We start from the raw sequence: 11,054 nt of genomic DNA, 5'->3' as shown, positions 1-11,054 counted from the left end.
TATACTGAAGGTGGAGGGAAGGAAGGGGACAGTTCTGCCAGCTGGAAGTAGTTGTACTTCCGTGTCTGTATGTAAGGAATCAACCATTGCTCAAAAGCAGAAAAAAGAGACCTAAAATAAAAGAGATGTCCAATGTTATACTCCCCATTATATTTACATAGTAAAGAAATATCTAAAATGTAAAATTTATCATTTTATCCATTCACAGAAAATGTTTATTGTCCATCTGCTATATGCTATGAACTCTGCTGGACGCTGATGATACAAAGGCAAGATTTAAAAAACCCTAACTTCTTGGAACACGTAGTTTATAGTTTATGAAATAGATAAAAATAAAAATGTAATCAAATGTAAAAGTGCTGATTTTATGAGTATGACAGAGGAGAATCAAGTGACACCATTAGTATTTCTAATAATAAGATGTAGTGTACAGAGGTATATTGCTGCTGTAACAAATTACCAGAAATTTAGTGGCTGAAAACAACAAACATTTATTCTCCTACAGTTCAGGAGGTCAGAAGTCCCAAATCAGTTGCACTTGGACTAAATTCACCGTTTCAGCAGGGTCGTTTCCTTCTGGAAGTTCTAAGGGGGGAATTCATTTTCTTGCCTTTAGCTTCTCATGGCCTCCTATATTCCTTGGATATGGCCCCTTCCTCCCTTTTCAAAGAAAATCACTCCAATCTCTACTTCTGTCACCACATTCCCTTCCCCTGTGACCCTGACTGACTCCTTTCCTTCTTAGAAGGATCATTGGTATTTAATTGGGCTCACATGAACAATCCAGGATAATCTCCCCATTTCATGATCTTCAATTTATTCATATTTAAATTCACTTTTGATAGATAAGGTAACATTCATAGGTTCTGGAGATTAGGCTGTGGATGTACTTGGGGGATTATTATTCAGCCAACCACAGGAGGCAATAGACAGTTTCCTGTGGGAATAAGGCTTGATCTTAGATCTGATAGATAAGATGTTAATCAGAGCAAGAGGAAAGAGAGAGAATGTGAAAATACTGTCATATGGGAGAGAGTACTTTGCACTTGATGAAAAGAAAATATATTAATATTAATATATTATATATATTAATTCAGATAATGCTAGCATAGAGTACAGGGAGAGGTTTTTTAGATAAACAAGAAGAGATCCTTAACCAGACTTGTAATCTGAACAGAAGTCTGGATGCAGTATAGATAAGGTATTCCTTATTGTGGGATAGAGCACATGTTGATGGGGGTGGGGACAGGAAGGGGGAGCAGTAAAGTAACCAGATAAGAGTTTACTTCAGTGTCCTGTGGTATGATAAATTTGATGTGATAAGTTGGTGTGATAAAGAAAAAGAGAACTAGACAGTAGATTGGGAATTATTTAAATCAGAGGTAGAGAGAATGGTCCTATATTTTATTATTCAAATTAGGAAACTTTTGAGAGTGAAAGAGAGAGCTAAACATAACTCACGTTTTATATATATATTATATATATATACATATATATATATACACACACACACACATATATATATATATATAGAGAGAGAGAGAGAGAGAGACAGAGAGACAGAGAGAGAGAGACAGAGAGAGAGACAGAGAGAGAGAGATTAGGAAGGTTCTAAGCATGACATAAAAGGTAACAAATGTAAACAAAACCAGAAGGGTTTAGAAAAGCTATAGACTTTAGGTGAGTTCTTTTGGAGGCTAAACCCAAAGATATCCCTGTGATTACATTACATTTCAAAACAGTTGAAAGAAGAATTTAAAAAAAAGGATTAACCCACTGGAGAATTAAAGGATATAGGATAGATTATTGAGCACATTTTGCAGAACTCAGGTGTACATCCTGAAACAAATGTGATCTTGGTTCTCGCCTCACTTTCTGTAAATTTTCTAAAGCTAAAACGAAGCAATTTAATAGGCAAAGACTGGAATAAGGAACAGCCTCATGGAAGACTGCACTGAACGTTTTGAAACAAAAACAGATTAAGACCCAGAAAACACTAATGCTGAGCAAATAAAATAAATAGTGCTCCAATGTCATCAGAAGAAAAGGGCACCTATAAATATAATAAGCTTAAAGGACACTGTAATAACAGCCCACGCTAGCTAGCTATGTGACTAACATATATAATACTATATATGTGTGTGAATATATGTGTATATATATCTTTATTTTTCTCACAATATGGCATATTATATAATATAGTATAATGGTTATTATATATATTATATATAATATGATACATCTATACATACAACAAATATTTATTGTGGAGGAAACAATAAAAATACTCTGAGGGGAAACCCTGTACCTAAGTTCCAACTTTGCCTTTGAACTAATGAGGAGAAATACCTCTAAATATTGAAGAAGATATTTTAAATTTTAATTGTATTGTTAATGGGACTACAATATCATCTTTAAATAATTCCATTGCCGTACAAACTCTCTCTCTCTCAGACAGATGGACATTAAACAGCTTTGTAATGACTTGCCACTAATTCAGAAAGTTCACTCCCACATCACCCCCGATCAGTGGAAATGATAAAAGAATAAATGAACTTCTCAAACTAAGATTACCAAGCTCAGAGACACGTAAACTTCCATGGCATAAGGTAATGCCATTGGCTTTAATGACAAGCTCAACTTGTCTGGGATTCATAGACTCTCTCAAGGTTAAGTACTAAGTCAGACCATGAAACAGACAAGGTTGAATACTGCAAGGTAATATACTGCATATATTGACATTGGCTGTCATATTGGTATGTTAGTATTATGCAATATACCGTGTCTGATCATCAGCCTTTCTTCAACATCCTGCCAAACAACATTTAAATGATGTAAATCTCAAAGATCTAGTCTTCTGGAAGATATACCAGATAAAGACAACTCTTAAACCACAGTTGAAAGGACAGAAAGTTCATCTTTGGGTCCATGATTTTCCATAAAATAGATATAAGTTATCCTTACATCACTGGAAGAGTATCTCAGTTAGACACTTTAAGCTGAAAATTTTTAGGAATCAGAAGCAGACGATCTTTGGCAAACAGAAAACTTACACAAAGACCTATAGAATAAGATAGACATGAATGGAACCACAGGTTCTGATAAGTATGTATGTTTATTTTTATAGCTATTTTCTTGCCTCTTTATTGGTTTAATACCCTGGAGACAGATATTTTTTGATCAGCTAAAGAACACAATCAAACAAAAAAATGGATTTGTGCTTAATTTCTTTTAGGCTCCACCTACCTCCTTTTAGTACAAGTCCATTTTAATAAGTGAGTTTTTCCCCTAGGCAATTGGATTTACCTCAAATGTGATTTTTATGAGAAAACACCACAAGAGGCCATATATCCAAAATCCTAAAATCCCTTATCATGTAACACCAAAAGAGAGGTTGATGGCTCTACTCAAATCATACTTGGGTACCTTTCAGACTTTGTTGACTTTATAACTGACTTTCACAGAAATAGAGATTAGAAAGTGTCCTTAGGAAAATGGTATATATGTGGAAGCTATCTCACTTTACAGACTTTACAAAGAAGTCTCCTGTTCTGAATGATCTACCTGTTAATCTCTGTACTATAAATCTTACCACTTGTGTATGAGTTCACTCTTCAACGGCACCCTATCTGTATAATATGATTCAGAAACTCCATAAAGGTATTTTTGGCTGAAATCAGATGATTGGGTGCCCACACCCCATTAAGTGGTATTAGATTTGTTCCACAAAAGCCTATTGTTCTACAGAAACCTACAAAGAGGTCAGTGACTTGTCTTCTCAGTATATTGATGTATGCATTCAGTTCAATGTTTGATTTTACCTAGAGCCCAGTTTGGCTCATCAACTTTTCCTCTTAGCAAAAAAGATCTTAAGATAATTTAATTGAAGAAAGAGAAAAATTGGTCTCAAACTGAAGAAAGAGAAAAATTGGTCTCAGTTTAAGACTCCAAACCATAGTTACTGGAAAGGTATGTGGTGTCAATTTCTTTTGTCTTCCAGACCACTTAATGCTTATATAAGGCCTGAAAACTGTGGGGAAAAAAATCCTAAGTGAAATATGCATGGAATATAGACAATGCCGGTAAGACCATAAATTTTCTCACCCTTAAAACTCACTAAGTTGGGCATGCTGTGTTTCAAGAGAGGAGTCCTAAATATAACATTGTTCTTTAAAGGTAAAATGCATGTGATCTTAGGCAAAGAATGTTGTACCTAATTCTTAGAGATATTCTGGTATCTTTACTACTAACAAAAAGATCCAGAAAACAAACAAAGAAATCAGGGAAATAGATAATTTGGCTAATATCCCCAAATTGTTTTCCTCCACACTGTCCAAACTGGGAATTTGATCCATTGCCTTGGGTTAATTTGGGCACTTTAGTGTGCTAATAGAAAGTACACAACAAACTGTAGTCATAACACTTTTCTTAGAATTTGTCAATGTTATTGTCTTAGCTCAGGCTGCTATAACAAAATACCATAGACTGGATAGCTTAAACAACATTTATTTCTCCCAGTTCTGGAGACTGTGTAGTCCAAGATCAAGGTGCTTGCAGATTTATTAATCCCATCATGAGGGTCCCACTCTCAAAATTTTATCTAAATCTAACTATCACCCAAAATACAGATACCATCAAATTGTGGGTTAGGGCTTCAACATATGAGTTTGGGGGGGATACAAACATTCAGTCCATAATACTTACAGTGATCAAAATGTTGCAAAGAAGTTGTCCCATCAAATGACTGAAACAGAGAGAGAAAGAGAGAACAGAAATACTTGATAATAGATAGTAAAACAACCACTCTGCAAAACATGATACATGATAATAATGCCTCACACATCAGTACAGATTTAGATTAATCATGTCCCATATGGTAATTATATCCCCAGCTCAGTCTAGAGAAGGATTACAATTGTCACCAGCAAAGCCCATTAACAATTCCTGAGAAATCAAAATAGAATCGGGGTAATTAAAATAAAACCTAAACTTTTTTTTTTCCTTTGTACTTCATCTAGTTTCACTTGCTCTCAGGTTGCAGCGGGCAGAGGCTTTGTGCCCAGCTCTTCAGACTAGAGTTTCTAGTGTGAAATGGCTGCGCCCAAACGCTTCAGCACAGCAGACCACATGCAGAGGTGCTGCACCTGGCGCTTGGATCTGCAGACATGAGCAGCACGCCTGTGCCTGACCAGTGAGAACTCTACCTCCTCCCCTCCAGGCTGAGGCAATCTCTATAAAGCAGCTCTGCCCAGCATGTCAGGGAGAGCATGTGCTCTAGAGCCGGAGCTGTCACGTCTCTGTTCTTTGATCAAAGAAAAAACTTCCCTTTGTTTCTAAACTGAACTCAGTCTCATTCTTATTCTGTTGGCTCCAATGACACCACTGGGCACGCTGGGTTGGAGGACCCTTGCCCGGGGACCTACTCAAAAGAGTTGGTAACAAAATGAAGGTCTGGAAATTGAGACAATTTGTATCAACATAGTCAAATTGGTGGGACCAAAAACTGAGACTACCTATATCAATATAACTTAATTTGCAGCAGTAAATTCTTATGTGGGAAGATGAGACTTCAAACCTATAAATAACTTTATGATTTACATTAGGAAGTTATTGGAAATCAGTATACCTGACAAAGAGGGAACGGCGCCCTCTTTTTTTTTTTTTTTTAGTTAATTTTTATTGGAGTATAGTTGATACAATGTTGTGTTAGTTTCTGCTGTACAACAAAGTGAATCAGTTATGCATATACATATATCCACTCTTTTTTAGATTCTATTCTCATATAGGTCATTACAGAGTATTGAGTAGAGGTACCTGTGCCATACAGCAGGTTCTTATTCTTTAGCTATTTTATGTATAGTAGTGTGTATGTGTCAATCCCAATCTTCCAATCTATCAGCTCTCTTTTCAATCAAACAATTTATTCATCAAGACCCACCTTAAGACCTTCTCCTCCCTATTCTCCAGTCCTGAACTGTTTTATGTGAACTTTACCCAGTCCTAATCAATCCCCTACTTTAAAAGACCCACCTTAACTTCTTGAGCCTAAGCAAGAAAATTCTGAAGATAAATTGACCTAACTTGTATCTGTTGAGTTACTTACTATGAAAGTGGTATTCTTTCTTGCTGCAGTAAATTTAGTGAAGTAAACTTTTCTTGACCAACAGATTTTTCTGGGGGCAGAATACAATAGTACCTATTTCAGTGGTACTCAGATGGGACATTTAGCAGTGTACGGAGTCATTTTTGATTGTCACAACTTGGGAGGGGGTTCTATAGGCATTTATGGCATCTAGTGGGTAGAGACCATGGATACTGTTAAACATCTTAATGAACCCTTTCTTCCCCAACCCAACAAATGAGCCCTTAATGAGCCCTTAATGAGCCCTTTCTTCCCCAACCCAACAAAGATTTATCTGGTCCAAAATGTCAAAAGTGCTAAAGTTGAGAAACCCAGATCTGCTTCATTTGATTGCTGTAAAGATTAAATAAGACTTTTAATGTTTTGGCATAAACCCAACATTAAATATGTTAGTCATTATTGTTATTAGTCTTATTGGTATGTTTATCAGAGCATTTAAGAAGATTCTTGGGCTTCCCTGGTGGCGCAGTGGTTAAGAATCCACCTGTCAATGCAGGGGACATGGGTTCAAGCCCTGGTCCAGGAAGATCCCACATGCCTCGGAGCAACTAAGCCTGTGCGCCACAACTACTGAGCCTGTGCTCCAGAGCCTGTGAGGCACAACTCCTGAAGCCCGGGCACCTAGAGCCTGTGCTCTGCAAGAAGAGAAGCCACAGCAATGAGAAGTCCGTGCACCTCAACAAAGACCCAACACAGCCAAAAATAAATAAATAAAATTAATAAATAAGATTCTTTACAGACATTTAACATCTATAAAAATGAAGAAGAAAAAATCTTTTAATTCAGCAGCATAACACTACATATGTTCTCATCACTAAAAAATACGGTGAGTCACAGTGGAAAGATATACCATTTCCATGACTGCAATGGCACAAATGCCCACTGTGTAGCACTTCCCAGTTTTAAATGAGAAATGTCAAAACACATACAGCTTTGTCTGTAAAAATTTTAAGAATCAAATAGTTTATTTGCCCACAATGTTTAAGCATTTTCAATATGATATATATTAAGTATCACTATATTGGAGAATGTTATTATTCAGCAGAGGCTCTCAAAACCCTTTTAGTTTTCTTATATATTTATCCCTAATTGTCAAAAACCAGTTAAGTACTTGTTCACTCTATAATTTAAGTGCATTTTACTTCCTTACCCATGTAGAAGAGAGCTCTTTTCTAGATTTAGTAGTATTTTTGGTTGGATTAGGTCCAATCTCTGATATGTTTTGGAGAGTCCATAGAAACCAGGATCCAAAAATAAATCTTAAATAATTGATCATAATATCCAAAGAGCAGTAACAATAGTGTAATAAGACCAATTGCCCACTGATCATACCTTCTATTTTCTTTCAGTATCAATCAATCCTGAGTTACCACCCTTCACAGTTCCACAGTGTTCTGGTGGAGCTGTCATTCACCATGGCTCCAAACCAGTCAATCAAATTCTCTCCTTCCCTAGAATTTGAATCTCAGACATCTTTGCAAAAAGACAGGAGGCCCTTCAAAATCTGTCTTTCCAACATCAATGGGAAAGAGACTAGTCATCAGTTCTTGACTTTCAATCTGGGTTATCCTCATCATTATATAGGTTATTCAGACTTAAAAAAAAAATACTTTGTGAGTCCTAGTGTCCTGATAATAAATTTATCTTCACTTAGACTGAGTCATATTCTGTTACCAGAGGCTTCTCAATGATACGTTATTAGCATGTATGCCCCAACATATGCTCATTCCAAAAGGCTTCTATGTTCTGAATTAATTTCTGAAAAAGAAATAGGAAACAGCTCAAGCTGCATCAGGCTTAGTGAATTGTATCAGCAGCTGCAGACTAAAGGGTGCTCTTTAACATTCTAAGAGCATAGAAAAAGCTGCTACAGAAGGCTCTGGGTGTTCAACCACACCCAAAACCTGGAATGATACCAGTCACAATATCATCCTCAAATATGAAGAAGACAATGTATTTCACTATTAATGTCTTTCTCACATCCTATTCTTAAAGAAAGTCTATGAATAAAAACTCTTGGCAGAGCAAAACCTAATCTGATCTACTCCTCACCCTCTAAAGCTGTACCTTGCAATAAAATGAAGATTGAAAATTGAATCTCATCAGAGCACTCATACCACCAGAGCTATAAATAGCAATTCCAGAGGCGACTACAAGTAAATGGAGGAAGAGGAAAAAAATCAGTGACTAGCAATGGAGAGAAAAGGCCAGCTCTGGCAAGCTGGCTAAAATGGCTAAACTGCTTAAATGATGTATTTACATAAAAAAAGCAATGACAGAAAGGTTAAGAAGGCTTTAAGCTAGGTATTTAGATAAGATTACATATTATTTTTTAATCCTCTCTCAGTTGACAACCTTCTGTAACTATTTCTATGCAGAAACATGACCAGAATGAGTCAGTACAGTGAAAGCCAGTTGAAGGCATGAGTATAGATTAGTGCTATGACTTGACTTTATGCTTCTTATCTCTCCACAGCCTGGTGCTTTAAGTCTGGCCTAACTTTTTTCAAATTTTGGGCCTCAGGACCTTTACTAATTTACATAAGGATCTGCAGAAGAAACACTTCATAAAATTTCCATGTATAAATTGAAAGACTTCTATGAAATGCACTAGTTAAACTTGATGATAAATTTCTTTTACCAGCCATCTGGTTTAACTTTGTGAAATGCAATGCAGTCTCCATGACAAAAAGAAATGCAAAGTTCCAGAGGGGATTTTTTTTTTAACTTGGAAAATATAAAAAGTTGACATATTTTGCAGAGTTCCTTATAAAAGATCCCTTGGTATTTTTCACTAACAGATTTGCTTACGTTAAAGAAGATTGACTATATGAATGAGTCGCAAAATACTGGTAGATGTTAGAGCCAATCTGACTTTACTGAATGATTATTTCCTTAATCAGAGTTGGAAAGATTAAGTTCTTATTATCTTCCCATTTAAAAGCAATTAGTGATACATCATATGCAAAAAAAATTCAGAACAATGATGTCTACCTTGCAATGCTTCAAGAAAAAGTAAAACTCATTTTTTTGCTTTCAGCTTTTGAAAGGTAAGTTATTATTAAAATGTATATTCTCTTAAGTCTAACAGAAACAGAATAATAGTCAAAACTATTAAGTTCTGCTGCTGCTTTGCTTTTGAGGCCCTCTTTCTCATTGAATCGAAACAGTATGATAGCATAGTCAATATGAAATTATTTAAACTGTTGATTTGCAGATTCAATATCACCAGATAATATATTGGAAGGAAATAACATCCTAAGAAAACCAGAAAATTCATTTTGGTTGACTGGAGTTTTGAATTTCTTTCTTTCTCTGAGTTTATTTCTATTTTATTGTTTACCATAGTAAATAATAGGCAAACAAAAAAAAAAAAAAAAAAAAAAGAAAGCCATAGCTTTGACTAAATGTTTCCCCCTGAACAAGTTCATATACAAGTAGCTTACTTATGTAGTTGGAATGAAAGGGAAAATTTCTTACAGTTGACAATGTATTTCTTCATGATTTTTCACATAGTTCTAGTTAATCTAGTAAATAATAAAATAATTACATTGGAAGTTACATTATTTTGTTTTCTTTTGTTGTTTCCTTGATAGCATGAACTCCTTCCAGTAGAATGCTATAGTTTTCAATACATTAAGATAATGTTTTACATTGTTCAGTCATAAAATATTTAGACAGCACAAAATTGTCTGGCTTCCATCAGCCAATATGTTTTTAATCAGATTCAAATTAATCCAACTAGTTTATCTCACCATAATCATTGACAAAACTTCTTCCTCAACCAAACTTTAGTTACGCACCTCTGATCCCTCTTCTCATCCAGGCTTCTACCTTGGACAGCCTTCAGCAAAGAATACTGCTTAGTTGGTTTAGCAAGAATCCCTCAACCCTTAATATCTGGTCAAGTTTCTCATCCTCTATCCTTGATATTTGGTCATTTTGGCCTGACTTCAGCAAGAATCCTGTTGTCAGTTTAGCAAAAAATCCCTTGAAGTCTTCTCTTAGTTATTTTCCATTCACTGACCCCCTTACTCTGCTCCTTGGCTATAAATCTCTAGTTATCTTTGCTATATTTGGAGTTGAGCACAATCCCTCTTCCTTATTGCCATAGAATTGACCCCTATTGCAATAGTCTTGAACAAAGTTTTTCTTACTATTTTAACAAGTGTCAGAGTAATTTTTTCTTTAACATCATGGATGCCTGACTTCTGTTATAATGAATAATTGGATTATATAATGTGGTCAGGTGGGAAAAAGGAGATATTGGTTTCCACAGTTGTAAATGATAGAATTTGTAGAAGAATTGTAGAATCTCTCTTCTCTCCTGTCTTTTCTGGCTTAGAATGGCAATTTAGGACTACTTCACCAAAAATTTAGAGGAAACAAATACATTATTAAACTGATCCAGCATAGGATTATCAAGCAAGCTCAAAGGGATAGTAAAGAACAGGGGAAAAAATGAAAGTCAAAATAGAGACCAATAACCTGGAAAGAAACCAACAGTTACCTAATATATGTACTCTGAATCAAAGGTCCAAACAGAGTCAGTATATATGCTTCTTCAAAGTGGAAAGTAGGAAAGTCATCTAACAGTTCCATGTCTTATACCTCAAAACCTTCCTTCTGTTTTTCTTTTTTTATCTATCTTTTAGGCATACTTATATGTATTTAAAGGGGAGCAGAATTTACCACCCCAAAATATGCCTCTTTGGCATAAGTATTATTTTAGGTTGATAATTTTTAAGAAACAGAAGACACAGGGAAAACTCTGAAAATGGAGTAGAAGTTACCCTTTTGTAAGAGGCATTTACTTTTATAAGGGAAATCTCCATTTGTAAGAGTTTCTCTCTCACTCTGTCCCAGGAAGAAAAGGATGACTAAATCTCTAGAATCTCTTATTATATGGAGA

The sequence above is a fragment of the Grampus griseus genome, assembly GCF_964374135.1.
Source record: "Grampus griseus genome assembly, chromosome: 2".
NCBI classification, from domain to species: domain Eukaryota; kingdom Metazoa; phylum Chordata; class Mammalia; order Artiodactyla; family Delphinidae; genus Grampus; species Grampus griseus.
The sequence above is the reverse complement of the archived record's forward strand: the minus strand, read 5'-3'. Positions refer to the sequence as shown.